This window comes from Macaca mulatta, chromosome 2 (genome assembly GCF_049350105.2).
Source record: "Macaca mulatta isolate MMU2019108-1 chromosome 2, T2T-MMU8v2.0, whole genome shotgun sequence".
Lineage (NCBI taxonomy): Eukaryota > Metazoa > Chordata > Mammalia > Primates > Cercopithecidae > Macaca > Macaca mulatta.
Window position 1 is genome coordinate 103,926,227 of NC_133407.1, and position 6,998 is coordinate 103,933,224.

At 45.4% G+C, this 6,998-nt stretch overlaps 1 pseudogene; it reads right to left on the minus strand.

The window, feature by feature from the left end:
• Window positions 1–1,210: 1,210 nt before the first annotated feature.
• LOC144339470 (large ribosomal subunit protein uL18 pseudogene) lies at window positions 1,211–2,122 on the minus strand (annotated as a pseudogene).
• Between the last annotated feature and the right edge of the window lie 4,876 nt (window positions 2,123–6,998).

Consider the following 6,998-nt stretch of genomic DNA (forward strand, 5'->3'; position numbering starts at 1 on the left):
CTGGTGGTATGTTTGGTTCATGTTTCCTTGGCAGTGAGGTGGTCAAACAATTCCAAATAGAATCGGTCCTCTTCTAGGGACCAAACAGGCTCTTTTCTTTTCTCTTTGCACATCTGTAAATTTCTTTCTTTAAAACTTGAGCCTCTGACTTGGGAGATTTTCATGCTGGGTGGGCCCAGACTTCTGAGGGGGCCCAAAGGAACGTTGTGGGGCTGTGAGGAGTCTCAAAGCACTAGGAGGGCCACTGCCGTGAACAGCTGCTCCCTTCCCTGCATCTGCTGAGAGGCTCTCATCTGAGCCCAGTGGTCTGTGGCAACAAATGGAGATAGACAGAGAGCAAGAGAGAGCGAGAGGTAAAGAGAGAGAGAGAGAGAGCGAGACAGCACCATAGGTCCTGACAACTGCCGAGTCTCCTTTATCTTCTCCTGGGACCAGAGGCTGCAAGTCCTAGACTACCTCTTTCAGTATAAAGCCACAGGTTACAGTTTGTGCAGCTGATATCTTAAAATAGGTACCCAACTTCATACCTAAAGCACAGTTTTATGAGAGCATGAGTTGAGTCACACTTGTGCAAGTGAGCTTTACACTCACAATGTTGGTGTAGACCATAGGTCCCTCCCTACCCACTGCTCTACAATGCTCGGGCACTGGCCTCCTCTTCCCTTGGGCCCCTCACCATGGAGTCCTGGAGTTCAGGGGTCCGTATCATCACTACCTCATAGCCGTTGAGGGGCGGACTTGCCCATTGGGAGGCAGATCCTCAGGTGGGAATGCTGATGGCTGTCTCAATACCTGGCTTTTTGCTGACTTTTGTCCTTCCCTTCCCCTCCTGCAGCACCATTTCACCCTCTATTACCAACATTCATAGAAGCCTTTAGGATTCAGCCCCACCCGCTTAAGCTTTAGTTCTGAACAACAGAAGAGAAACGAGGAGTAGGGGTATCCATTTCTAGTCTGACTGCCATGAACTCCCTGGGAGACCTTGGGGAGTCCCATCCACCATCTGCACTTGTCCTTGTCTTCACAATCTGGGGTGGATTTGAGGTTTGCTTAACTCCCTTCCAGGTCAAAGAGTTTGTAGTAGGGGTCAGGAAACAATTGCCTAGAGAGGTCTGCTTTTCTTTCCTTCTTTTTCTTTTTTAGCAGCTTAGTCAATAAATTTATTGTCTTTATCTGAAGAATTCTCATAGAAAATTGTTCGGTTTAGCTCTCAGCAGCCTGTTCTTGAGCTCTGACGAAGCTTGCCTTCTTTTGAGCTACCCAGTGTTTCTTATCTGGGCAAGCGATGTTTTGGAATGATTCTACCTTTTCTCTTTAGCTTCTTTCTTGGGATTCTTCTCATAGCCTGGATTCTCTCATATAGCAACATGGGCTTTCTTATACATCTCCTCCATCATGTATGGAGCTATGCTGTTCTTTATGTATTGAGAAAATTGTTTCTTGTAAGATCTTCGGCTTCTTCCATTAGGTAATGCATGTAATCTGCAACATTCTGACCCATGATGTGCTTCCCGTGTACTTCTGCATTAAATGCCTTGCTTTCAGAATCATAACCGGAGAATCTGTTATTGTGTACTATGAGAGATGGAGAGGCCTCCATTCACAGCCCCCTACAGGGCCCCCAACACTTTATTACCAGTGGTGGTTCTGGCGAGACCTGCCTTCAAATAGCAGGTAAAAACACCCAGCTGACCAGCAATGTTTTCCATATTGTATTCATCTCTGGTCACCTCAACTTGGCCTTCATAAGTCTTGTCCATGCCAGCCTTACTGAGAAGCCTGCGGGCCAGCAGCAAGCCAGTACAATATGCTGTAGCATAATGTGTCAGGCCAACCTTCACACCATATTTTGGCAGTTCACATGCTTAAGCTGTGCAGACTATCATATCCCCTTCTATACAGGCATAAGCAATCTGACAAATGATATCTCTATTTGTCACCAAACTATCATCCTGTATTTGGGTGTGTTGTACTTATTTTGATACAGTATCACCAAGCGTTTCCAAGTATAATAATCGGTTTTACCCTCCTATCATTTTCTGAATTTCACTTGGTTTCTCTTAAAGCAGGCCTTGTTCTTTGACAACTTTAGCAAACCCCATCCTGTAGAACAGAGACCCATGTTCACAGCTCAACACACACCTGCAGGCCTCAGAGGTCTGCTTTTCTAAATAAAGTTTTATTGGAACCCAGCCACACTCATTCATCAGGTCTGTGACTGCTTTTGCACTACAATGCAGACTTGAGTAGTTACCACAGAGACCATGTGCCCTGCAAAGCCTAAGATATTTACCACCTGGCCTTTACAGGAAAAGTTTACCAACATCTGGTCTATGGCTTCAAATTTATTTTATCTTCCATAGGGTGAGGCAGACTTGTCCTCAGAGTCACAGGAATTTTGTTTCATGGAACAAGATCTTGGTGACTTGAATAAAACTGAGGAGGCTGTGACAGGATCCAAGCCATAGAGCAGGTGAAGGAATCTGTATTACCTGGGGCTGCCATATAAAATTCATTAACTGGATGGCTTAAACAACAGACATTTATTTCTCACAACTATGGAGGCCGAAAGCCCATGATCAAGGTACTGGCAAGGTAGGTTTCATCCTGTGGACTTTTCTCTTGGCTTGTAGGTGGACACCATCTCGCTGTGTCCTTCCTCACATGGCCTCTTCTTTGTGCATGCAGAGAGAGAGAAAGAGAGAGGGAGAAAACACAGGCCAGCATGTGAGCTGCTGGTGTCTTTTCTTATAAGGACACTAATCTTATTGGATCGGGGTCCCTTCCTTGTGACCTCACCTGGCCTTAATTACTTCCTTATGGGCTCTGTCTCAAAATATAATCACATTGAGGGATTAGGGCTTTAACATATACATTTTTGGGGAACACAATTCAATTCATAATAGAATTCTAATCTTTTTCTCATGAGACTTTCTAATTATGCTGACCTGACAGATGGGAAACTATGGCAATGGCGGTCAGATGTTTGCTCTGTGTCTTCCTGAGAGGAAGACTTATGAGAAAGTGATGCATTGAGGAAGTGCTCCCTGGGAGATTGGTAAGGGAGTCGAGGCAGGGCAGGGGGAGAGACAGAGTGAAGTCCTGCAGGGGTAGCTTCCTCCTGATTCTTCAGGGGAGCTCTGAAGTGTGAGTTACATCTCTGAGTCTGACCGGCCTGCATCTGTCAATCACTGCCCCAGGGCTGCCTTGAGGGGATGTTGGCTCCCAGGCATTTCCAATCTCTGCAGGTGTGGGCAGACTAGCTCTAGCCACCTGAGGGCAGTCCTCTAACGGGAGTTGCAGGTGCAGCGGCAGAAACAAGATCACACAGAGGCCAGGAGAGCAACGCACAGCAACTGTTAAAGGAATTAGAGGGTGACTGGGCAGAGTGTTGACTGTGTTGCCACATCCCACAAAGAGAAGTCAATGACAAAGGGTATATCAAAGACTGTCTAGCCCTATTCTGGTAAAACAAAATTTGGTTCATCTGTGGGAAGGTTCTATGTTCGAAAGTTGTCTGAAGAAGGGACTAGACCTTTTGTATTCTTGCATTCCCAAACCTGGCACACAGTAGGTGCTCAGTTAGGCTTGAAGACTGCTGGTAGAGTGGGTGACTGAACGCCTGCAGGGGGCTGGAGTGATGGATAGCATGCTAGGATCAGGTTTTAGAGAGCTAGCCTCTGTCCTGGGCTTTTCACAGCTTGGGAACCCATTCTGGTCCTGACAGTCCAGGAACGGGGGAAGTTTGGCCATTTGACTCCATCTAAGGACTTTGCTGTGTTTGGATCTTAAAGACTTTCCTCCCAACACAGGGGAGTAGCCTTTTGGTGGAGGACAGTTGGGTGGGTGGGAACAGATGGCTTGCATGTAGCATAGGTGGAATTTTATATCTACCTTGATTTTATACACATCTTAGAACAAATTGAATGCTGGTGGCTGATTTCATGCGTTTTTATGAGTTTTGTCACATCACCTAAACCTTTTTTTTTCCCTTTGGGAGAATTGACCTGAAAAACTATTAGAAATAATGAGAGTTCAGTAAGGCAGCAAGTTACACAATAAATGTACAAAAATCAATAACTTTCCTATTTCCAACAGTAACCACTTAGAAAAAATAATGGAAAAGAAAGATCTCATTCACAATAGAAACAAAAGATATTTATCACCTTGCAGCAAACTTATAGGAGATGACACATGTACTGCACTTCCTCTCTCTGTCCCAGGCATCCTTCTCTGGTGGGAGAGAGAGAATTGTTACGGCTACAGCTTGGATTCCTGGTCCCTGCCCCTCAGACTTTTGCCATAGGAGGATTGGGGGCCAGTGTTTCCCTGGGTCCCTTGGCAGGAGGTTTCTGCCTCTTCTGAGGCATGTTGAAGATATGAGCTCTGGGCAGCTACCAAGAGCCTTCTGAGCGTGCTGGTAGCCCACTGTGGTTACAGTAGGTGGTTACCCTAGCTTAGAGCAGTGACTGGGTCACAGGACATTAAATGGAGCAGGGAGCTATAAAGGTGATGCTGGTTTCCTGGAGTGCCCACTGACTCTGGAAAGCTTCAGGGTTGGCTGCTTCTACCAGTCTAGGACGTCTCACTGATGATCAAGCTGTCTGTGACCAGTGTGGGTGCAGGGCGCAAAAGATATTGGTGGAGGTTTTTCCTGTACCACGATGGTGTCGTGTCTGGGATGGGAGTAGATTTAGGAAGCAATCCAGGGATATTTTATCCCAGAAACATTCTAGGGTTAAATCAGATGACCTCTAATTGAGTGGAAGTTTTACATATATTAATATTAATCAGGATGCTTTTCCTTTGAAAATGGCAGAAAGCCTAGTTTAGCCTTCCATGTCCTACAAAAAAACCCCAAACAATACAAAGCAAGCATATCCCATCCATTTCTCCTTGATGCTGTGCACACCAGTTTGGCTGCTGACTGCCAGCCCCTGCAACTCTGCCTGAGGAGTCTGCTTTGTCCATTCTTACAGTGGGCCCCAAAATGAAGGGTACCAGTAAGCCCTGGGAAGAGTCTGACATACGGATAGGTAGGAGAGGGGGATGAATACCCCAGCTCCTTTGCCTCTTGGATGGCATGGCTCTGAAATGTGTTCTCCACAAGGTCTCCCAAAGTTCCCGAGAGGGACTGAACCCAAGTTGCCTTTTACTAATTAATTAATTAATTAATTAATATTTATTTATTTAGAGACAGAGTCTCGGTCTGTCACCCAGGCTGGAGCACAGTGGTGCTATCTCAGCTCACTGCAACCTCCGTCTGCTGGGTTCAAGCAATTCCCCTGCCTCAGCCTCCCAAGTAGCTGGGATTACAGGTCCCTGCCACCATGACCAGCTAATCTTTGTAATTTTAGAAGAGACAGTGTTTCACCATGTTGGCCAGGCTGGTCTCGAACTCCTGGCCTCAAATAATCATCTGCCTCGGCCTCCCAACGTGCTGGGATTACAGGCGTGAGCCACTGCGCCTGGCCCCAAGTTGCTTTTTAGCAGTTACTTGCTCAATGACGCACCCTTTACTGGCTGCCTTCTCTTGCCCTCACTTTCTCATTACCTCACTGGTGTTTTCCAGTATTATTTCTCAAATAAACTCTTTGCCTATCAATCCTTATTTCAGGATCTTCCTCTGTGGTGGAGCAGGGGCTCAACTGAGAGAGAGAGAGGGAGAAAGAGTGAGAGAGAGAGAGAGAGAGAGAGAGAGAGAGAGAGAGTGAGCACAAAGTACATATAATTGGAGTCCAGGCATAGCTTTGGCTTCAGGTAGGACTGGACACAGAGGACTCAAGCAATATCATTAGGATGATCAGATCTTCCCATCACTTGGTTGTGCTTTCTTCTCAGACGGACTCTGTCAACACAGTGGATCTCAGCAGTTCCAGGCTTATAGTCTTCAAACTAAACTACCCTAGCAGAAAGAGGAGAACTTGTTTTTGTCCTAGGATATCTTAAAATTGCAAACCACTGGACTGACTTGCACACCTCTGAGCCTATCACCGAGGCCAGGTGGATGGAATACTCTGAGTACTAGGCAGGGTTTTCTAGAGGGACAGAACTAATAGGATATCTATATCTATATCTATATCTATATCTATATCTATATAACTTTGAGTTTATTAAGTGTTAACTCTTATGATCACAAGGTCCCACAATAGGCTGTCTGCAAGCTGAAGAGCAAGGAGAGCCAGGTCGAGTTCCAAAATTGAAGAACTTGCAGTCTGATGTTCAAGGGCAGGAAGCATCCAGCCAGGGAAAAAGATGTAGGCTGGAGGACTAGCCCAGTCTTGTCTTTTCACGTTTTTCTGCCTGCTTTATATTCTAGCCAAGCTGGGAGCTGATTAGATGGTGCCCACCTAGATTAAGATTGGGTCTGCCTTTCCCAGCCCGCTTACTCAAATGTTAATCTCCTTTGGCAACACCCTCACAGGCACACCCAGGATAGATACTTTGCATACTTCAATCCAATCAAGTTGACTCTCAGTATTTACCATTACACTCTAATTGGTCAATCCTGATTCATGTGACTATGGATCCCTTTCAGGTCCTCCTCTGTACCCTCCCATTCCACTTTTCCCACACACTCTAGTGGCATACAATGGAGAGAAATCAGAAGCAGGGAAGAAGGGCCTGTGTTTTGGAAGTAGATAAAGACAGACACATGTCTGTATGTGTGTGCTGATGTCTAATTGTGAAGAATCTGATCACTTGCTAACTATCAGACAATATTGGTAAACATATTCAAAGAATCTGTGTGTAAGCCAGACCACTCCTTTTTTCAATGTTATGAAACAAATAGAAAACAAATATCCCAGCTGAAGTCCTGTGTCTTACTTCTATTCATATGAATGATTTCTGTAGAAGAGACCAACCTTTGAAAAGAAAAGCAGAAGGTGAGAGAAAAACTAGTATGTAGAGAGTTCCTAGTTGTATGCCAGTCATTGTCTTAGCACTGTATGGTTGTGACTTCATTTGACATGAAATCTATAGTGTTCATTTTATAG